This window comes from Rhipicephalus sanguineus, chromosome 4 (assembly GCF_013339695.2).
Source record: "Rhipicephalus sanguineus isolate Rsan-2018 chromosome 4, BIME_Rsan_1.4, whole genome shotgun sequence".
NCBI classification, from domain to species: Eukaryota; Metazoa; Arthropoda; class Arachnida; order Ixodida; family Ixodidae; genus Rhipicephalus; species Rhipicephalus sanguineus.
In genome coordinates, this window is record NC_051179.1 from 163,289,454 (window position 1) to 163,313,193 (window position 23,740).

Consider the following 23,740-nt stretch of genomic DNA (forward strand, 5'->3'; position numbering starts at 1 on the left):
GCGCAACTCACATACTTAACGAGTTTCCACTCAAAGATGTTTGCCTGAGCATGAACTGTCTACCCCTGAGAGCCACATTAATTTTATCATATCCGTTGGCTGGACGTGTTCACCCTTTGCTGAGCGGCGTTTTGCTGAACACAGTCCAGATGAGAAACACTGCCAGACACACAAAAGACTTGCTCATGCGCTCGAAGACTACCAGCCACTCGCAAGAGACCACAGGTTTCCAAGCAGATGCCATGAACTCGTGTCAGCCTAGGAAAGGTGGTCATAGGCTGTACAGCATTAACACTTTGCCAACCTTGTGTAATTCTAGTGTATCAGCAAGGTCGGAGCAGTCTGTGCCCACAACCACCAAGCAGACTGCATTGCTGTTGCCCTAGAATATCAGTGCGGCCAATTGCTGCCCCAGGATTTCCCGCAGTGGTCACAGAGCTGCAAGTGGAAAATAGTCTGCTGCACCTGTGACGATCATCTAAGAACCACCGTCACCCACTGGAACCATCTTATGCAGCTTAGCATGCCAAATCACAGCATGGCCAAGCCAAGATGACCACGACCCAACATAGGCAACGTTGCAGGCTAGAGTCCCTGCGATACAAGTTTGGGCATGCAAGATCCTATAAAAGTCGGCTAATTTGTGTGCTTCAATGTGCATTTCAACTGAAACACTCCTAGTGCAACCACCACGAAGCAGAGCACACCAGCACCAAGAGGTAGCGCTACGGCCACACCAGTCACACTTCAAGCCCATAGTTTGGGTGTGCTTTAAATATGGCATCATATAATAAATGGAGTGTGTATTACCATATGTTTGAATAAAGTGTTACAAGTTCTTTCAGCCTTTTACTTGATTCTGTCCATAGAAAAATCTGTAAAACTACATGTTCTACTATGAACAAAAGAGGAGTTAATTAAGGGCTCGTTTGTTAGACAAACATACAAGCCGCCAGGTAATGAAGTCAACAAATGCCTAGGGGATGTCATTCAAATTTTTTATAGTTCGAACTGAGCATTGTTCTACTTTCTCTGGCAATCCGCCAGTTTCTGGGAGAGGTGCCGCCGCACATCCTTCATCCTTTTCTTCCCTCGTCCTCGCTCACTGCAGACCCCATGTAGACTCCGAAGAGGCCTGCACAAAAAAAAAAGCAATCACAAGATTCAAGCAACCAAATGCACTGGCATCACTGCAAGTTCCCATATTATTTGCAAGGTTAAACGAAATAATCTAGCCAAGGCGCTTTAAAATAGTAAGACATATTGTAGGGCAACTGACCAGCGCCTCTGTGTCCCTGTCCTTTTTTTGCGCTAAAAGCTACTCAAGATGAATTTCTACCAACTAGCTCGACTTTCGGTCTTACTTCTGTAGGGCAACTGGCAAGCGGTGCCACAAGTATTCTAGTACATTATTTCATATCATCGGTGCAGTGAGCATCACCTCTTGCTTTCAAATCAACGCCACGATTCAACACGTCTGCAGCTGTAACTTCACCACCAAAGGCACCACCACATTGTCTGCAAACTTACCTGTGATTGCTCTCGCATACTTTTTACTTGTCAGTATACATCTTGGTAATTTCCGTACTGGACATAATTGCAGTTCCTAGCAGAGCAGGTCTTGATCGTGCGCTTCTATGTGGCCTATGCAATCAACTTTGTTTTGGCATGTCACAGCATGGCCAAGCCATGCTGCAACATGCTGGAGCAAATTTCAGAGGCCACAAAGAGGGAAGCACAGCTCAACCTGTCAAGTGAGCCGCTGTCGCCAGCTGCACTTTAGCTGCGTATTCGACGAGGTAAGGAGGCAATGCAGTGCCGAGAAGGAGAGTAACACGATTGTCCTTAGGTGCCTGGATGGTGCGCCAGTTTATTATGCATACAATTTGAACATGCTGCGGCCTAAACACTCACAAAGTTTCAGGGTCCCTCAAGTTTACTGCCATTGTGGCACAAGACATGCTGCAACAATCTGGTATATAGGTGCCGCCGTGTTGCTGGTTTTGTTAAGAAGCCTTGAACTGCTGGCAAGTATTTTTGGCAATCTTGCCTCAACACTCGCCTGGAAGCATTGTTCTATTCAGAAATAACAATCTCTTGCTTTAATTAGAACTAACAGACAATGATGCCAAGGGAAGTGCTACGTGATGCCAACAGGCAGAAAAAGTGTTCCATGCTCGCCGTCATGGCTACTAGTGGCGCTGATTAACACTCCCAGGTTTAAAACACACATAGACCTTTTTAACAGAGAGAAGGATCGCCTCCTTTCTGGGCTGTTGCACGAGAATACGAAAGCCAATGTCACAGCCTTGGCAGTGCATTTTTGGGGGGTCACGCATGTCAACAACAGGCCAGTGAGAGCTATGGCAGCGCCCAGGGAGACTTCATTGACAAGGTGCTTTTATCGGGCTTACATTCAAGGAACGCACTCTTTCTCCACCTTTAGGTGTTACTTCAGGCACAGAGCAAGCTTGAAATTATTTGAGCAGGTAAACCCAAGATAGAGTCCAGCACAGCACGCATGTGCAAGCACATGCGACGCAGTTAATCTACACTGACTAAAAGTGGACAACCTATATTCTGGCCTGACAGCTTTGCTGGCGCGCCCAGCTGCTATTGGCATGCCAGCGCAGAGATAGAACATGCCCTATTTCACTGCACGCAGCAGTGGCAGTCCACAAAATGGCAGCGTGTGGTCTGCATTCAGAACGCACATCCGTGGTTTACTCACATTAACCAGCGATTGCATAATTGTTCGCATGCTCGAAGGGATTACAAATCACATGTGCGTGTAGGCCAATGATAGCATAGAGCGCCGTGACACATGGAACGCCTGGGAAGCCTTAGAAATCCACTCTTTTATGTACATGATCCATTTTTGTTTCTAACACAACCTATGTAATACCAATGCTAGTGTTTTTCCCAGCTACAAGGGACAGGATAGCACCATGCTTGTGAAGAAAGTAGTTTTCGATGCATAGTCAAACAGTGCACCGAACGAGAAAAAACATGCGCGTCAACCAAAAAGCATAGGTGCACAAGCATGGAGCGACTAAAAGTGTACATCAACCAACAAACACAGAGCTGCGGTCTCGTTATGCACCACTCTACAGTCCTGCACGCAGGACTATAGATTGTGGAATTAGCTGCCGTAGCCGTTGGCATGTCCAATTTCACTGCACGTGGCCTAGCGTCGAATACACCAGACTATATCTCAGCCTTTAAGGCAACCAGCCATAAATATATTTTATTGGATATAGCCGACTACTAACAGATGTACAAGTACATGGATCCTTCAACAATGCACTGACTTCAAATTACCTTTCCATCGTCCTTTGATGACCAATAACGAAGTCGATGCTGTCCTCCTGAGCCAATGGCATCTGCGTGTCAACTGCAGAAAAAAATGAGCCGGTTTCCAAAATTGCTAGATTTTATAAGAACTATGAATTATTGCAAGAAAAAACCAAACCAGAGCGGGCACAGATACTAATAACAAAAAGGCAAGATGAATAGGTTACATTTTGGTCCGGTACATGAACAAGCAGTGGCAGCTCACAAGAGTATTGTGTAGTACTTGCCAAAATGACCAACACTATGACAATGAAATGACAAAGGAACTTTTCTGCCAGAACTCAAAGGAAATAGTTATAAATGTTAAACAGAAAAGGTATTAACCATAAAAGACCTAACTAACCATAAAAGACTTCAAAAATTAAAAATTAATTAAAAATCATCTTTATACCTTAATCGAAAGCAAATAAATAGTTCTTATAAGGCATATTTTATCATTACATTTTTTTGTTTTAAGGAAGAAAAAATAATTTTCGAAGTTCCCCAATGACGTCAATGAAAAACTACAATGAGAAAGCTGCCGTATGAACAAGATAGCCGTCAACGGGGAACTTAAAAAATTATTTTCTTCCTTTTTTTTTTAAACAAGGAAATAAGGTGATAAAACATGCCATATAAGAAGAACTATTTATTTGCTTTAGATTGAGGCACAAAGCAGATTTTTAATTTTAACATCACGTGATGCAAATTGCATCTCAATGTGGACCAACGTGAAGATTTTCTCAAATTCGTGATTTTTGCTTATAGGATTTGCAGCCTTCAGTGGCCTGAAAATATTTTTAACACAAAATGTACCTTTCCTAGAGCAAGTATTGATTACTCAGATACTCAGACATAGTCAATATTAAAAGTGAAAAAATGCAAACATTTAACATTATGGCATAGTTTCTGGACACATATATGGCAGAAAAATTGCAATAATGTTATTGACCTTCGAACACCTTGTACAAACGTCTTTGCTTTAATATGTAAACCAAATTCACTGCTGAAAAGAGACACGATACTCTCAGAATAAATTCTGTTACAAACATCACTCAGATGACATTCTGCGAAATTCGAAAGGCTCCAACGTGACCGAAAAATTACTTCTCTCCAAAATATTCTAGTAATTCAGTGTTTTCAATGCAATAAATCAGCACTACTTTTTCGAACACATTTGAGATAGTCGCCAAAGTGGCTGGGACCTGTGGCGTGGAACGGCCCTCAGAAAGCTTTGTCTGCCTCCGGGGAGGTTGTCACACTCCGAGGTGGAGTCGTGAAGGCGAGAAGGTGCAAGAGCGAGAGAGGAGCAAGATGTTAGGCTGACTGTCCTCTCTTGCACTGCACTAATCATCTCACCTTGTAAATAAATCCATTCAATCACTACAATATCCACCCACTCTAAATCCCCTGTCACACGGCAAATCTAATGTCATTTACAGCTAATGTCATTCGTTTGTAATGTCATTTGTTTGCTGTCACACGGGGAAACTAATGCCATTCGATGAAAATGACATTTCCTGTCGAATGAGTTCCCGAAACACATTCGCATTCGATTTCGGACCGAATGCGTAGTCTCGACGCCAGGAACCTTTTAGGGAGATAACTGTTGACTTATGTATGCGTAACTTTTGTAATTCGTAAATATGTTATTCTTTACTAGATTAACTTATTACTGGTTTGACCACGTAACAGCACACGCGAAAGTTTCTAAAAGAAAGCTACTCTCAACTACAGCGGCTGGATGCCGGCCATGTTTCACTTGTGATCTCTTGTTGTTGCCCGTATCGCGGGTGTTGATAGTCCGATTGCACGTGTTTTGGTGATCAAGGTGGTGACTACACGAATTAGCTGCCGCCGTCTCATTTCTGCAGTCGGAGTGTCAGTCGTGCTCCTACGCTTTAGTTCACTGTACCAATAGTACCAACGCCCGGTCATATCGTCGGCCATGTTGGTTTTCGATTGGTTCTTGGCTTGACTTCGTTTGTGTCGTACAGCTGTGGCAAGTTGTGTAAAACGGCTGCGTTTATATTCTTCGAGCAGCTTTTTAGTAATAGAAAATTATTTTCGAGGGTACAAGCATGTGAGATGCAAGTTTTAATAGATTTTTATTTGTCCCAACGTCACGGCTCAGGAGGGCTAAGGCCATGGTCATCATTTTAAAATGACATTTGTTTTCGTCGTGTGACAGCAGGCAGGTAAAATGACATTAAGTTCACCTAATGTCATTTGTTGTAAATGACATTAGATTTGCCGTGTGACAGGGGCATAACTGTACCAGCAGTTAAAACGTAGTCACAATGAATCCCCAACCAAGTCCCTACAGGACCTATTCACTAACTTAAACCGTAGTGGCTCATCCTATACCAGTGGAGAGTGCGCACTGTGATTACTTTTTGTTGCATAAAGGTTAACAGCTTCCCTCAACTTATGACATGGCTGACGTCACAACGTGCCACAGACTAGTCGACTAATTATTCCGACTTTGGTGCAAGTGGAGCAATGCTTTCCCTACTAAACATTGAAAAGCACCAAAGTGAAATGGTGGTTTCCGATAACGTACCAGAATGACACATCGTTGACAACTATATCGTAATAAACATGTGCAGCTATCTGCTTGGCAGCATGTGTGGCATAGAGCTATTGGCACTGCTGTAAATGTAGTGCAGGCTTTTATTACGTAACATGACACACGTGCTGCGCGGCTGTTCACTGCTGTTTCTTTCTGAAGGAATGTATGTCACTTGCATAAACAAAAGCAGCTCGCTGTCGCCACGCCGACCCAATATGGTACTTTCCACAACTACGCATATTCAGGAGCAGAAGCGTTACTAAGAACACTCCCACGACTAACAAGTACCCTGGCAGTGACGACGTGAGCTTAGTAGGTGACACGCTGCACACAACTAGCTGGGGACAATCAGCTGCATCTGGCAGCAGTTGACACGTTTCAATCAAACAGCACCTCTTATCACTCAGCAGCAGATTCCTCTACGTCAGATGCGTATACATGCATCAAGGAAAGCTGAACAAGTCTGTCTGGTCTGTCGTCATGTCAGCCGTTTTGAGTGTTCTATCATACAACAAGTAATTAACTGCCTAAAGCATTCTGATCAACACAGATTCTCAATTACAAACAGTTGGGCTTGGATTCTTTCTGGTTTATGATATTTTAGAAAGTGCACCAAAGTTACGTAAGAATAACAGAGTCGCTCCTACTCATTCTTCTTTGCTAATGTAATTGTGCAGCTCTTGTGTTCAAGGGATGCACCTCAAGCATAATGGATTTTGTTGCTATGCTCGTGCTTGCCGCACTGCATACAGAATGAATGAAATTTTAATTCAATCCTAACAAAACAGACTACTACAGTTGATCTTGGAATAAGTGCGAACACATACTGCAATGTCCCTTTTTGTGTTAAACCTTAAACACACCACTATATCAGTGAAAGTTAATCATTACATAGTTTATACATTTGCAGCAGCAATATTGCATGCAAACTATGATAAGCCAACTATGATAAGTTATTACTCTACATCAGCATAGGTTTCTGTAAGTACTGTATTACCAAGCAATAGCTGCACCTGCAGTGGTTATGCACCAAAAAATACAATATTTGAAAAATATGCTTTTCATTGGAACAGTGTGCTTAGCAGTACTCACCTTTAAGGGACGACAGCTTCTGTGATGTGGAGGCTGGGCAGAATGTTGCCCTTTCCTTTCACCAAGACTTTTCGGACAAAGTTCCAGTCGTGCTTCGGTTTTTTTTTTCAGCTCATCTACTGTCCAAAACATCGGACACCAAATGCCAGAACATCAAATCAGACATGACCCAGACCAACGTTCCCGAAGCCTGCTTGCCAATCCAGATGCCAGACCTGACATAAGCCTGCAATACACAATCACACGGAAAAATTGCGTGAACCGAGCATTGCACAATATTAGCTAAAGTCCAGGTTTATTCTCTAAATTTATGAGAAATGTGGCTGTGAAATTGTCATTTTGCCGCAACAGAATGTTGCTGAAATTTCAGTCGAATATATTTTTGCACATCACTAAAAATCCCAAGAAACAATCTTAAGCCCTTTTAGTAAACTAGGAGTAAACATTTTTTTCGAAAGTGTCTTTAGTTTCATTCAAAATTTCTGAAAAGTAGTTTAAGGATAAAGCACAAAAAAAGGACAACATAGACGGGTGCGGATATGTACAGGAAGTGGGTAGTGATAAGAAAGGTCAATACCAGCACGTGGCATGACTAATCATAAAAGAACTTCGCAGAACCATAAAAAATGATACAAACAGAGATTAGCAGAATGAGTACAAACAGAAATTCAGAAACTGAGCAGTATCATGGTGGCCACAGCATGCGCAAAACCGTACCTTCCAAAAGCACCGATTCTTTTTTGTTCAGGTATACAGAAGACTTGTGCAACAACTTCCCATTTTAATCTGCGCTGCCTCTACAATGATACGAGTACAGTCGTCTTTGTGTTTGCAAACTACTGTGGTGTGATGAAATTCCGACAATCGCATTTGCTATGCAGCATTTGCTACAATGAATTGCAAAAAATCTTGTTTTGGACATTGCTGGCATGCACCCAAAGACGGTCGTTAAAGGGACACTAAAGAGCAAAACGATTTTTCTCGCATTAGTAAAGTAGTCTTTCACGATATCAAAAACACCACGCTTTCTGCGCAAAGACGCTTAATAAGCGAGAAAACGCGCAAAAAGAAAATACAGGTGGCGACGCCACCTTGGAATTCCCGCACCATTTGCCGTGACATCACATATTTTTGACGACGCCTACTTGGGCCTACGTAGTTCCTAATCGGTTAAATCGAAGTACATTGTCCTCTGAGGGGGCCAGAGACTTGACATAACGAGTTTGTGGAAATTTCGTCGAGCCAGTGGCGCCAAAATACGTTAAATACCCTTTGAAGTCTTTTACGTCACGAATTACGAAGTTCGGTGCGAAATTTAAAAATGAAACTTTGAACTTGATTTTCTCCTCTAATAATAAACCTATGGTGGTGAAATAAACTATACAAGAGTTCTCCGAGCACACTTTATCAATCTAAACCAATTCATTGTTTCTCTTTAGTGTCCCTTTAAGACCTGCTTCCTGACCAACATTGCAGCTGCCACAAAACAGAGGGTTCCTGCACACAATCCACGTTGCAGTAACTGTGCTTCACCCCACACTCCTCATGCGGATTCACAATGAGGTTCCTCCTTTTCGAAAACGATGATAGCTTGTGCGGTGCAGAAAAGACTTAATGAACACCCACATGCTCACCGATGTTTTTCCGCCTACTGGACAATTGGTGCTTCAATGAAATAACTGCAACTTTGTTGTGTTTTTCCGCATTCTTTTCTGCACACACACCTGATCTGTCTCCTTGTTTACTTTGTGGGTTGACTCTGCAACAGAGACCAGCAGTGTCTCTGCACAGCCTGACATGTTCAGGCGGACCACTTGGGCCTTAAAGCAGGAGTCAATGGCATGGTGGCACGACCTTTCTTGGTTGTACAAACAACACATGCGAATGATAGCCCTCTCGACTAGTTTGCTGTGAGAGGTTGTATAATGCAGCAGGGCTTTGTGTGCAGGAGTTTTGTACAGCTAACAAACATGGTCAGCACAAAAAGACACCCCAATTTGAAGAATCAATGAAGTTTTCTTTTTCTTTTAGCATCTCATGAGCCAGAGTCAACGGGAAGGGGGTTACTGCATGAGTAAGCCTTCTGCATCCCTGAGTGAAAACATTGGAGTCTTCAGAAGATGTGGGTTTGCACATACCGTGGCCACCATATTTGGCTCAGTTTCTGAATCCCTGTTTCTACACCTGCTGTTTATCTTTTTTGCATCAATTTTTATGGTTCTGCTAAGTTCTGTTAGGTTTAGTGATGGCACGTGCTGATGTTGACCTTTCATACCACTGTACTCACTTCCTGTGTACATCTACTGTTCCTCGCAACAAACTAGGCAAGTGCCTGTCTCTTGCCAGCTCTTTCTACTCGTCAGTTTTTCGCACTTTACTTTTTAGCACCATGAAATACCAACTAGCCCAAAACCACCACCCTTCAAAAATATGTCTGCCAACATAAACTAATCTAATTGGTAATCAGAGACTGATTTCATTGTACTTGTTACTTAGGCTGCAAGATGTAATTTTTTTATGAATATTCAAGGTTGTCACATGCCATGCCCATCCAAACCTATCCGGATGTGCCCTGCAACTACTTTTTTGTGGAGTTTCATCTGAATTTGTTATTTTTTGAGTATTCAATAATGAGGACTGTTTTGCAATCCCTGTGAAGTGTGAATTATTAGTCAGCAATGTGGTTTCTTTATAATATTGCATTTATATTGCTTATTATATTCTTAGTGTAGGTTTTCATGTTTAGTGCTGGTCCTATGAAAAGTATAAACCGAGTAGAGCAAACTAACTTGAAACTTAACAGGGGTACTGACAACATGATGACGACTTACAGCGCATAAAAAAAGACTAAAAAAAGTACAATGAGAACGGCAAAGCGCTAACTTACAACTGACCTTTATTGAAGAAAAGCGACGAAATATAAAGGAGATGTGACATACAAAAAACAAGAAACAAAAAAGCTAGGCATAAAACAAATGTAAAAGCTTATAAAAGGCAAACAAAATTCAAAAGACATGACAAGAAATAATCTACTTACATCATGTGTGTCGGTCATGCGCAAGGTCCAAAAATTCATTCTAAAAAGAGACAGGGCGTGCAAACACGGACACAAGAAAGAGGTCAGGACACCACAAATGACGTTTGTGGTGTCCTGACCTCTTTCTTGTGTCCGTGTTTGCACGCCCTGTCTCTTTTTAGAATGAATACATACCAACTAGCTCAGCTCTCTCTTATTCTAAGGTCCAAAAATTCAAACTTTTTTTTCAGTCAATGCAAGAGATGGCGCACTTACACACTTTGTACCCAACCTGGCAATCTCATTAGCCTCAATTATTTCGCACCTCAGCTAGGAACTGTACCGTTTTACCACCTGGCACTGGTCAAATAGGAGTTTGCAATTTGTAATGTCACACGTGCTACAATGAAGGTCTAAGTGCCCGCTGTTGTTCTAGTGAACATTATTCTTATGTTCACGCAAACGATCGTTCACGCACCCATAGGTAAGCAAACTCACTCATAAGTCGACTCACTCGGATTCAGATCATGCCATGAGTGTAAGCCTGAGTGCTAGTGAGTAATATTTTAGAGTCCAAGTCAGTCCGGCTGAGAAAAATTTAGCGAGTCTGAGTCCGAGCGAGTGCAGCTGAAGAAAATTTTTGGTGAGTCTGAGTCCGACCGAGCCCTAAGAGCAAAATATATTTCTTGAGTGAGTCTGAGTGAGGTCCACTTTTTTTGCCAACCTGTGCTGCTGGCTTGACTGCCATACTGCTTCCTGCACTTTAGAGGAACTGTGTAAACAACACACTCTGCGCATGCAGTGTATCGTACGCAATCTTTCACCTGGCACTCTTGTTCTCGCTTCTCTAGCAAAGTGGTTTTCGTAGCGAGTCAAGATAATGTATTATTCCGTATTATTCTCTTCCTCCTGATTTGATCATGAAATGCGTTGAAAGGATCGTTGATCAGTTTAAGGCACTTTCATTCCAAAACAAGAGCGGAGTAGGTGTAAAATGTTTTCTGGTACTTCTTTTTTTTTTCTACTTGTGCTCCATCTTTGTATCATGGAATGACATCTACCTGCAAAAAACAGGTATGGGCACTGGGGCTTGCATTGCTCCTGCACTTAGTAATGTGGTTTTGGCCCAGTGTGACCAAGATATTGTGAATCATTCTGCAAGCGGATCTTTCATTACGCTGACGATTTCTTTGTGTTCCTCAAGTGCAAAGACAACTATTTCAACCAAAGGGTCGGTGAAACCTTACAGCTCTTTAACAAATGCTTAGATCCCTTAGTTATTATGCACCAAATGCCTGTAAACAATTCAATGCGTTTCCTGAACATTGAGTTGCATCACTGTCAAGATCATGTGTGCTAGGCTTATGTAGCATGTGCTCAGAAGCTGCTTCTGCCTTATCACTCGGCACATTACAAACAAGTGAAAAGAGGGATAACTAAGCTTTGCTTAAAAAATTTGGCAGATCCCATGCCTTGTGGGAATCAGTCTCATGCAAAGCAATGAGCGAGTAGTTGTCTATGCTGCATTTTTTGGCTTTGAGCCAAGCATTCCGAGGTGGACTGATGTGTTTTTTTAAGCGTAGTATTGCATGCACATTGTGGCGTTATCAGGCACGTCAACTACACTGGCATTTAAAAAGTAACCTATGGCCTGACGTAACGTCACCAGTCACTTCAGAGCACATATGACAGCATTGTCGAAACAAAGTGCTCTTTACGGTGCGATGATGTGAATATCATATGTAACTTTCGTTAGCATATTCCTCCGGGATCGAGCAACGCGTGAATATAGCTTGCTGAATCATAGGAATACAAATGCAATGTTTATTAGACTTCTATAAGAGCGGAGCCAACACTGGAACCACAGTTGACATTAACCCGGCATGATGCCTGTATCATAGGAGTACAAATGCAATATTTATTGCTTTGTTATAAAATTAGATAGCTGGCACTGCAACCACAACGGATATTGCACTGACATGCCGTCTGCATAGGGTCTTTTTCCAAAGCAGTTTCAAGATGTGGCGTGGCTCTGTGGTAGAATACCTGACTGCCATGCAGAATGCTTGGGTTCGATTCCTGCTGGGATCCTGATTTTTATTCTTTGCACTCGTAGGGTCAATGCTACCGATGTCGGTATTTCTTTGCACTCTCGCATTTAAATTACCAATTTCTGTTCTCGCCGTTCCTGGGAAGATATATAAACTACCAATCACCTGTGGTAATAATAATAATAATAATAATAATAATAATAATACCTGGGGTTTAACGTCCCAAAACCACGATATGATTATGAGGGACGCCGTAGTGGAGGACTCCTGAAATTTCGACCACCTGGGGTTCTTTAACGTGCACCTAAATCTAGCTACACAGGCCTCAAACATTTTTGCCTCCATCGAAAATGCAGCCGCCGCGGCCGGGATTCGATCCCCCGACCTTCAGGTCAGCAGTCAAGTGCCATAACCACTAGACCACCGTGGCGGGGCGATCACCTGTGGTGCATACCCGCCTACCGTGGCCCATGGTACATGGGTATGTGCCACATGTGTCTGGAGGAAAGGGTTTGACGACAAATGCGGCAAGATTTTCATGTTATTCATGTCATTACCAGATAGTCATGAATATTCAGCAAACCCTCTTACCCTCCCATGCTAATTTTGGTCTACAGCAAGCTAAGGAGGCAATCACGAGAGCACCCAGACGTAGACGGCTAGGTAGATATAGATATGTAAATAGAAACGTTCAAAGTGCCTTGGGTTCCCTAAGAAATGCTTCGCATTTAAAAGAGTCCCGAGAAGTCGTGCGTGCGCTCCTTACAAGCTAGGTACTCAAGGCACGTGGTTACGTCTGTTGCTCAGGCCGTACTAAAATGTACAAAGTCCCATCAGCGCTCTGCTGAGCTGGAAATGCCACCTCTGAGAGCAAGAAAAAGAAAACAGCCATGTTACCGTACATTCACGTTGTGTCACATGGCCTCAAAAAAGTCACTGAACGCTTGAATGTCTGTGTAGCGTTTAGTGCAGCTCAGAAGTTATCCCAGCTTGCCATAAAAATCAAGTCGCTAGAGAAGTGAGAACAAGAGCGCCAGGTGAAACATTGCATGCGATACATTGCATGTGCAGAGTGTGTTGTTTACATAATTCCCCTTAAGTGCAGGAAGCAGTATGTCGGTCATACCAGCAGGTGCCTGAACGATCGTTTGCGTGATCATAACAATAATGTTCACCAGATCAACAGCGGGCACTTCGACCTTCACTGTAGCACATGTGACATAGAAAATTGCAAACCCCTATTTGACAAAACACAAGTGGTAGGACGGAGCAATTCCCAGCTGACGCACGAAATCATTTAGGCTAATAATATTGCCAGATTGGGTACACAGTGGTGTAAGTGTGCCATCTGTTGCACTGACGGAAAAACAGCTCAAATATTTGTACTTTGAGCATGACCTACACACATGAAGTACATATTTGTTTGTCATGTCTTCCGACGTTTTTTCTGCCTTCGCAAATTTTTCGTTTTATTTTTTTGCGTCTTGATTTTTCGTGATGTCACATCTGTTTTTATATCGCGTTACTTTTCTTCAATAAATGTCAGCTACAAGTCGTCGCTTTGTGGTTCTCTTCTACTTTTGTGTTTTTTTGTGCAATGTAAGCTGTGATCATGAACCACCAACAACTGGCCTAACATTCTTGAATATTTACTTTCTGTGTTGCATAAAATTCTGGGACATCAATATCCCAGAAAAAAACAGTTCTAAATGTCAGAACATCTTAAGCTCATGTAAGGGCTTTCCTGCAGCCAGTTTTCTTTCCCAGATTATAATCATTGTTATGATGGCATGGCCCACAAAGTGATAACGTGGGAACAACACATCGTGGCATTTTGCTGCGATGTGTTGTTCACATCGCTTTGCATTTGCTGGGCAACACAGCTTTGCATTTGCTGGGCATACAAACCGTTTTTAAGCCCTGTTGTACCTTCGGATATGTGTTCATGAAACCCAAAGACCGCACACCCGCAGACGATCAGAGTGGGGTCATCTACAAGTATGATGTGGGGATTACGATGTGGCTTAAATCGGCGAAACGGACAGGACAGGTTCAACGAGGTTTAAAGAACACAAACGAGATGTTGCTAAAGCAACCTGTGCAATGCGTTCTCAGACGGAGCTTGTTGAACACTGCTGGATGATAGGGCACAACTTGCACATAAATGATGCGACGACGCTGGCTTGTGAATGAAGGTGAAGGAAAAAACTCCTGGAAGCGTCATTTATTCGCAGTGACTCATCAGCTTGCAACAACAACCGCGGCTCCCTACCGGACGTTTACAAGGACATATGTCACTAATCATAGTGGACTGGTCGACTACCGCATATTTTTTTTTTATTTTTTGTTTACACTGAGGGTGCCACCTGCATAGGAGGCAGAATGTCTGTAATTTTGTTAGGAATTGTTGTGTTAAATCGGAGTAAACGTTTTACAACCAGTTCCAAGGTGGTTTTGAAAAAATGCTTCACCGATTCATGGTATTCCTGTCTCTCAGCCGTTTCGCACTCTGCTGCTTTCTAGCCCCCTGCAAAACATGATTAGCATGGAGCCTTGGACGAACGAGACTATTACCTTGGCATCCTGATACTTCATTGGGACACCAATTGAACAAAGCTAGAAGCTAAAGTGACAAAAAGGATATATATGCTGAAAAAAAAAATTGACGTGAACTTAGCAAGCTCTTATGTTGCAACATTATTGAGAGAGAGAGATAATATAATGAGAGAAAGGCAGGGAGGTAAACCACAATTCTAGCATCCGGTTTGCTACCCTGCACTAAGGGGAGGGGGAAAGGGAAAGAAAGATGGAAAGGAAAGCAGGCAGAAAAACAGACTTGCAAAAAAAAAACACAAATGAATAATAGGACATGTAGTTTACGACATGTAGTTTACAAGTAAACTTGAAGGTGTGTTAAAGACCAACCTCCGACCTTGGTCTTCTGCAGAAAACATAATCCTTGAGAAAACTACGTCTGGCATGAAAAGGATGGGGATGAAGTGAAGACACTGAAGTGACAAACACGGGTGCCAACTAATAATAATAATAATAATAATAATAATAATAATAATAATAATAATAATAATAATAATAATAATAATAATAATAATATCTAGGGTTTTACATGCCAAAACCACAATATGATTATGAGGCATGCCGTAGTGTAGGACTCCGGAAATTTTGACCATCTGGTGTTCTTTAAAGGGAGACTAAAGGCAAATATTAAGACGACGTTGATTGTTGAAATAGCGGTCCAGAAACCTCGTAGTGCTACTTTTGTGCCATGGAAGTTGACCATCTGGTTATATTTAAAGGGACACTAAAGGCAAATATTAAGTCGACATTGATTGTTGAAATAGCAGTCCAGAAACCTCGTAGTGCTGCTTTTGTGCCAAGGAAGTTGACCATCTGGTTATATTTAAAGGGACACTAAAGGCAAATATTAAGTCGACATTGATTGTTGAAATAGCAGTCCAGAAACCTCGTAGTGCTACTTTTGTGCCAAGGAAGTTGACCATCTGGTGTTCTTTAAAGGGACACTAAAGGCAAATATTAAGTCGACGTTGATTGTTGAAATAGCGGTCCAGAAACCTCGTAGTGCTACTTTTGTGCCAAGGAAGTGCTTATTTTGAAATAAAATTATGTCTCAGTGGTCCGCAACCGCGTTAGCACACTTCAAGTCACCCGCCTGAAAGTGGTCGTTATCACGTCACTGTAGCCGTGCCCAACGTTGCCCGCCTTTACTGCGCGGCGGCGTGCACTGGCGGTGTGCACGATTCGGGCATCCGGCAGCGTCACATGCATGTGGCATTTTGTCGAACTTTCAGTCAGAGCGACTTTCACGAGCATGCAAAACACACGCGGCAGTACGCGATACTAAAACTACCACTGAGAGGCGACTGCCTGAGCGAAGCAGGGCACCGGGTGAAGCGCAGTTAAACGAAAAAAGAACCTTTGAACCACGCGCGCTGTTCCCCATGGCAATGCAAAAGAGGCTCTTTTTTCCATGAATCAAACAGAAATGAACAAGCAGCATTTTATTAAGTCTCTTGATGCACGGAAGGTTCTTTTTTTATTGCAGCTAGTTTGATTACTAGTGATTAATTGTAGTCGGACGCTCTCACGTCATCGGGATCATTTCCAAAATGTCCCACTCGTGGCGCACGTCGTGTGATACATTTAGCTTAATTTCTCGGTAAGTAGGGCACTGCTGTTGATAATATTGCCGTTTTAGACGTTGTCATACATTGAGCTTTCACTCTGACATAAATTGTTATTTGCCTTTAGTTTCCCTTTAATGTACATTGACATTGCACAGTACACGAGCCTCTAGCATTTTGCCTCCATCAAAGTGCGACCGCTGTGGCCGGGATAGAAGCTACGACCTTCGGGTCAGAAGTTGAGCACCGTAACCGCTACACCATAGTGGCGAACAAACGCCAACTTCCAAGTGTTTATTTCCAGAAACCACGCTGATTTATGCATGCTGCCGAGCAAGGTAATCTCATCACAGATATAGTAACATGAATGAACAAACAAATCATCATGAGCCACTTACCGAACAGAGTCGAGACATGCGCCAGAAATTGCATTGACCCAAGCTGACACAGGAACACATGTCCATTACAGGATCCATCCGAGTGAGAAGCAAAAGAGGCAGCGCACAACCTAAACTTGACATGTCTACAGGCTATCTTTCAAAAATATCATTTCTATATCACTTAAATCTAGTGATAGCGCACCAATGCACTGACTGCCTGCCCTTTTTATTAGGAACGCCGCAATTGTCTCCTTTTCAGTACGGCTGCTTGCTCTCCCTAGAAATGTGGTTTGGCTGAAGTGCGGCGTACAACCGCAGTGCTTGCAGTGGTTGCCAAGTGCCTGCCCACGTTGCTGCTGACTGGCAAGCAGTGATCCCTTGCACGATCGTTGAAACACCGGCCCTTTTGGCCGATGTACACCCTACCGCAGCTTAGACCACTGCAAGCGCTGTGGATGTGCGCCACACTACAGCCAAACCACATTTATAAGGAAAGCAAGCAGCCACACTGAAAGGAGACAAGGCATTCCTAATAAAAAGGGCAGGGTGTCAGTGCGTTGTCGCGCATCACTACATTTAAGTGACATAGAAGTGACGTTTTTGAAAGGGCCTGTACATGTCAAGTTTAGGTTGTGCGCAGCCTCTTTTGCTTCTCACTCGGATTCATCATTCAATGAACACGAGCTTCCGGCGCATGTCTCAACTCTGTTAGATCAGTGGCTCATGACGACTTGTTTGTTCATTCATGTTACGATATCTTTAATGCGATTACCTTGCTCGGCAGCATGTATAAATCAGCGTAGTCTTTGGAAATAAACAGTTGGAAGTTGGCACCCATGTTTGTCAGTTTGTGTCGTCACTTCATCCTCGTCCTTTTTGCGCCATACCTATTTTTCTCAAGTACTGAACCAACTATCTCAGCAACAAGCCCCGCTGAAGACAATCCTCTTAGTGACCTCCTCTCCAAAATTCTGAGGGGATCCCCATTATGAAAGGGTTGCTGTCGGATAATTTTTTATAAACACAGAAGTAACTGTAACTTTGTTTCCTGTTACAGTTACTGCATAAAAAGGTAACAGTGTTACATCTACAAGTTCCTCCAACTTAAAAGTAACTAGTTACAGTCACAAGTTACTGAAAAAAGTAACTAGTTACCGGTAACGCAAAACTAGTTACTAGTCACTGCCCGAGACAGTTTCTGTGTTACGTTGCATTGATTATCTAGTAAACAAAGGAACTAAAGCTCATTCTAAAAAGACAGGGCATGCAAACACGGACACAAGAAAGAAGTCAGGACACCACAAACACCAACTAACAACTGAAGAGACGCACAACGGTGGAAAAGATAGAAGGCACGAAAACTTATCTGCGCATGCCCATGCAACAGGCGAACCTATCAATCCGGCACACATGGGGGTCTAGGTGAAGATAACTGTTAAGGCATTTGATTTCATCTTTATGCAAGTTAATCGACGGTTGGCTCACGCATGCACTACCACTATTTTCGATATGCCATGCTTCAATCATCAGGCGCGTTTCTTCATTTCTATGCCGGTACAACACTGCGCATTCATTGAATTTTGGCGTACACTTACAATCTCGACAATGTAAAGATAGATTAGAAAGTGTGCCTCCGGTTAGCGATCTCTTATGTTCCAATAATCTCTGGTTAATGCAGCGGCCCGTCTGTCCTACGTAGAAGCGGCCGCAGCTGAAAGGGACCTTATACACCACACTTGTACGGCAATCAGTGAATTTGTTGGTGTGTCTTACGAAACAAATATTGGTCCTCTTCTTGTTTTTTACTCGGTCACTCTTCCTCTGCACAGCTGTACAAATCTTACCTAGCTTATTGGCAGCCATGAAAACAACATTAACGCCGTATCTACTTCCTACTTTCTTTAGCCTGTGAGATACGCAATTAAGAAGTTGAAATACCTCCAGCCACAAATTCTTGGAGGAAACCCGACGTTTCGAGACCGGCTTGGTCTCTTCTTCAGGGGTGCCTGTGCTGATCAGGGGGGCTTCGTCGCAGCTTGCTTTTGGCTCCGCCTTTCTCTTTCCCTCACGTTCCGGAGGCCGTGCACGGCCTCCAGAATGTGAGGGAAAGAGAAAGGCGGAGCCAAAAGCAAGCTGCGACGAAGCCCCCCTGATCAGCACAGTCACCCCTGAAGAAGAGACCAAGCCGGTCTCGAAACGTCGGGTTTCCTCCAAGAATTTGTGGCTGGAGGTATTTCAACTTCTTAATTCTTCCACCCAGCCAGACAGACTTCTGTCGAAATGTTTACATTTGAGATACGCAATGAATGTACGGTATACCTACGACACGTTTCTTCCTACCGCTTTCTGCAACCATGCTCGGACTTAACATAATGGACTTCTTTAAACGTTCAGCGACAGTGGCCACTGCATCACAAAGACACCCTACATCTAAAAGACGCGTAACCTGCGCGTTAAAGCTATCACTCATTTTGTGCTCACATGACTTGGTGAGGGCTGACTTAAGGCAAGACATGGCGATGCCGTTTTTTACAACCTTCGAGTGCTTCGACGAAAAATTTAACAGCGGTTTCGAAGATCTAGGAGAATATTGCCAGCACACGTGGTTCTTCTGAAATGTTAAGGAAACGTCTAGAAATTGTATTCCGTTATTCTGAGGCACCTCTTTAGTAAAGCGCACCCCTCCTTCATTTACTTCAAATTTTTCGCTCACCGAGGTTACCACTGTTTCAAAGTCCTCACCACTACAAAAAAATCAAGTAATCGTCCACGTAATGAAAAACCTTAACCGAATTACCTCAGGCGCCTTCCCAAAGTCTGTCAATATTGCTAAAGTATATATCACAAAGAACCGGAGCAACCTTATAACCAATATATATCCCTGATTTCTGCACATAAACGCCTTCCTTCCAACCTGCCAGCGTCGACTTTAAATACGTGGAAAGAATTTCTAGAAAAGCCCCGATAGAAACACCACATTTATCGGTGAAAACAGTCTCGTGCCCTTGTTTGTTAATACATTCATTTACACATTTTAACAAGTCCTCATGCGGCAAAGAGTAATAAAGGTCTTCAATGTCAAGATGAGTGGAAAGAAACAACAGTTCACTTAAGAGTACAAGAAAAAAGTAATTGAATTTGCAGGGGCAAGTGGAAGCCTGGAAGCACAGCCCGAGTCCAGAGATTCTGAGTAAAGCTTTTGCTATGGGCAGGCACGTAGCCAGGATTTTTTTTCGGGGGGGGGCCCAAGGCCCAATTGTTCGAGAGAAAGTATTTCCATGGCAAAAATGAAACAAAAGTTGCCCGGGAATATAGAAGGCTGGACGAATTTCGGGGGGGGCCCAGGCCCCCCGCCCCTCCCCCCCCTTGCCTACGTGCCTGGCTATGGGCAATGCCAGAAGAATTGCATCATGACATGCAGCAATCAAATGAAGCGCCTCAAGACTAATTACAATCGCATCATAGTGCCATGTTGTTAAGCAGCCAGATGGCTCCCTTTTCATTCCCAAGGGTAACTGTATACGAATGCGAGTGCTTGGCTCATCACAAGTATGCTTTAAGAGAGTTGACTGTTGGGCTAGTTGGTGTTTAGACATGGGAACCATCGTTAAAAGCACAACACCACACAACACAAGAGAAGACCAGACGAGCACAGGCGCAAACCGCCCTGTGCACGCCTGTGCTCGTCTGGTCTTCTCTTGTGTTGTGTGGTGTTGCGCTTTTAACGATGGTTCCCATGTGATCACAAGTGCTCGGCTGGGGACTGTCACATGTGCTCAGAATTCATGCCATGTTCTGCACACACTCCAATACACACTACCATTTCCTACAAATGAATAGACCTTTTTCAAACACACAAGCGCCACTAACGGGCGCGCAAGCGCTCATGGGAAAAGTGTGTACGCCGCAGCAGTTGCCGCACCGAGCGCGCGGGCCTCACGCTTTGCCTTTCCGCTTACGCCGTGCCAGCACACGTCAGATCAAGTGAATGCAACAAGGTGTAACATAATACTGCGTAAATCAGTCGTGAACTACTTCTGTGTTTAACTACGATGGCCTCTCTCTGATTTCCATCTGTGTTCCCGCGTGTCACTGCCAGACCACCTGAGCGGTTCCGAAGCGTCATTATTATAATTTCTTTTTTGGCGCCAGCATGCCCTACAGCATAAGTTAAACAAAGAGATACAACTGGGTTTCCTAGACAAATTCCGCGAGCGGTCATTACAATTCGTGAATCGTGGATCCATTCGAAATCAACGCCCACTGACACTGTTGACGAGCACAAGGAAGGTCGGGCTCTAATATTTCTCACCTCCTAATCTTTCTTTCGCATGCAGAGAATGTAAGTGCACGTCAAAGTTCGATGAATGCGCAGTTTTCTAATGGCACAGGAATGAAGAAACACAATGATTGAGGCATGGCATATTGATAGCAGTGATAGCGCATGCGTGAGTTTACTTGGTGGAGAAGAAGAAATGAAATGCCTTAACAGTTATCTGTCACGTAGACCTCCACACGTGCCGAATTAATAGGTTCGCCTATTGCGTGGGCATGCGCAGATAAGTTTTCGTTTTTTCTTTATTTTGTTTCTTTCGCCGTTGTGCGCCTTTGCAGTTGTTAGTCGGCGTCTGCAGTGTGGTGTCTTGACTTCTTCCTTGTGTCTGTGTTTGCATGCCCCGTCTTTTAGAATGAATTTGGTGTTACAGCTCATATTTAATACATCTTGATGATATCGGCACGCGATAATAGACATGCTGCTTGAAGGGGTACTGACACAAAATTTCGCGGCCGATATAGCCTGCTGGATCGATTCCCGTGTACGTGCGTGTACCATCTGCAAAATATCGACAGCGAATAAAGCTTGGAGGGTATTTTATATGAATTTTGAAATTCGCGAGCGCGATCCAGCATTATAGGCCGCACCTGGTGCATTGACACCCTCGGAGGTGACCCTCGGTGACCCCCCTACTTCCCCTATGTAACCATTGCAGCCGGTACAAGTTATGATGACGTCGTAGCCGCCATTTCTGTTTTGACGCGCTTCCCGACGAATCGCTCCTCGCCAGCGGGTCGAACATGAAGTGATTCGCCACGTCGAAAATTCCTTCCATCCCCGCCGCAAGAAAATCGTCGCCATCAGACGACGATGAGCCCCACGACGACAGACCACGCGGAAATGCGTCACTGTTCTGTGTGCTCACGTGACCGAGCGTGTCACTCGCTAGGTGGTGATAGTTGCATCCGGCGGCTTGTAGTTTTTGGAGCTCTGTCAAACCGAAACTGAGGCTGTGTCGGTAATGAGGAGCTTGTAATTAATTATATGTCGCGTGCTGCAGCAAACGATGTGCCGTGTTATAACTAACAGGCCCCCAGCAACACATTGCAGCAAAAAAACGCGGGGCGAAAATTTTTGTGTCAGGACTCCTTTAACTGCTACATCCGATGCATATCCGCTCGGTAATACCGACACTGCACTGTGTTAATTCTTTCGCATTTCATGCGTGTAGATACATGCAGATGCGTCCGGATGTGTGCAGTATTTACGGCGTAAGAATAATCAAGAAGCGGCGACGTGTTCTTTTCATTTAGTGATCCCACCGATATCACGGCGCCAACGAGCAGCAGGTGAGCGAACAGCCGGCTCGCTCGGCGTACACACTTTTCCCATAGTGCACCATGTGCCCGCGAGGCGCTCTGGGATTGCTTGAAAAAGGTCTATTGCATCTCCAAACACGTCTGCATCACTGGGCTATCAATGTTGTTACATTCCTTGTTTATCTGTAGTTTCAGGGATAGATAACTCATCGTGCAGTCCAGCTTCTCAAAGAAACTGCAGCAATGCCCTCATAGCCACTCACGCTGAAGACCGGGTGGCCCAGTGCCCTAGGACTTGGTACCCTGTGACAGGGCAGTTGTCATCTAGCTGGCCCAGTGCGGCTGAGAGGACAATGTCGGCTTTGAGACAGTGCATCTGTCATGTCTTTGTTGTGTCGTTACAGCCTCTCCTCTTTCATCCCCGTTTTCCCTCCTTAAGTACAGGGTAGCCAACCGAAGTATACTCCTGGTTAACCTCCCTGTCTTTCCTCTACCTTTCTCTCTCTCAAGGATAGATGCTTGGGCAAGTTGGTACAAAACCATTTGTCCAACAAACAGCCTTTTCTGTCTCTTTTAGTGTTTTGTGACATAACTGCAAACTTGCTCTACACTTTTTATTTTTTTTAAGTCTGAAGTTTATTAAATAGTTGAGTTGAGTTACATAGTTAGCATATTACAGCAAGTGGTCCCACAGTTTCAGAAAAACTGGCAGGGACCCCATCCATGTTCCCCCATGGTTACATGGATGGGGCAATTATAAAAATACAGCAAAAATATACGGACGTGTAAGCAATAATGAACAGCCTGATTAACAATAGGAATAATATCACTACATAACACAATGGTAATACTCACTATTGAAAAAAAAAGAAATGACATGAAGACAGGAATAACAAAAAATAAGATTAAGCCAGATTACGGTGATCATGGTGTGATGGTGAAAAAAAAAAAAACAGTTGGCAGATATTGCATTTGTAATATATGCTTAATTTTCATTCACTTCAATAGCATAGTGCACGGAACAAATCATGCAGCACGAGTGTCACAAGGGAACTATCGATCGCGGCTGAGCACCAATCAGGGTCGAATTTGTCGACTGGGATCGGTACCTCCACGCCCTCATCTCGCGTAAATACGACAATCCCAATCAGGAAACTCGGTCCCGATCTAAATCCCACCGTGTGACACCCGATATGAACTAGCTCGTTTTGCCGCTATGCTGAACCTAGTCTTGTCGCATTATGGCCGTGTCCGCTCAGATGATAATTAGTAAGGCAAAGAGCATACCATGCTTTACGGCGAGCTTTAAGAGGAATGAGCAAAACTTACCAGCCAGGCGCAGCACTCTGGTTGCTCTGGTATCCATCCCAAGTGCCGTCACCGCCGTTCCACCACATCTCGTACGGAGCGGTCGGGTTTACCGGACCGAAGTATTGCACAGTGGATATGGTCGACTACCGCAGTGGTCGCATGAATCTCATATTCTACGAAAACAGGCATTGCGACAGGACACGAGAATTTGTAGTAGATGCGCTTACAGT

At 43.7% G+C, this 23,740-nt stretch overlaps 2 long non-coding RNA genes across 2 annotated transcripts in view; both read right to left on the reverse strand.

Moving 5' to 3' along the window:
• LOC119389101 (uncharacterized) overlaps nucleotides 1–23,740 on the reverse strand; it is a 289,213-nt gene that overhangs the window by 1,396 nt on the left and 264,077 nt on the right. The gene's annotated exons all lie outside the window — the stretch shown is intronic.
• On the reverse strand, nucleotides 986–23,691 carry LOC119390869 (uncharacterized). Its single transcript, XR_005183513.2, has 4 exons — nucleotides 23,529–23,691; nucleotides 6,998–7,223; nucleotides 3,322–3,394; nucleotides 986–1,135 (listed from the first exon to the last, which is right to left on the reverse strand). It is a non-coding gene; the product is annotated as an uncharacterized LOC119390869 (long non-coding RNA).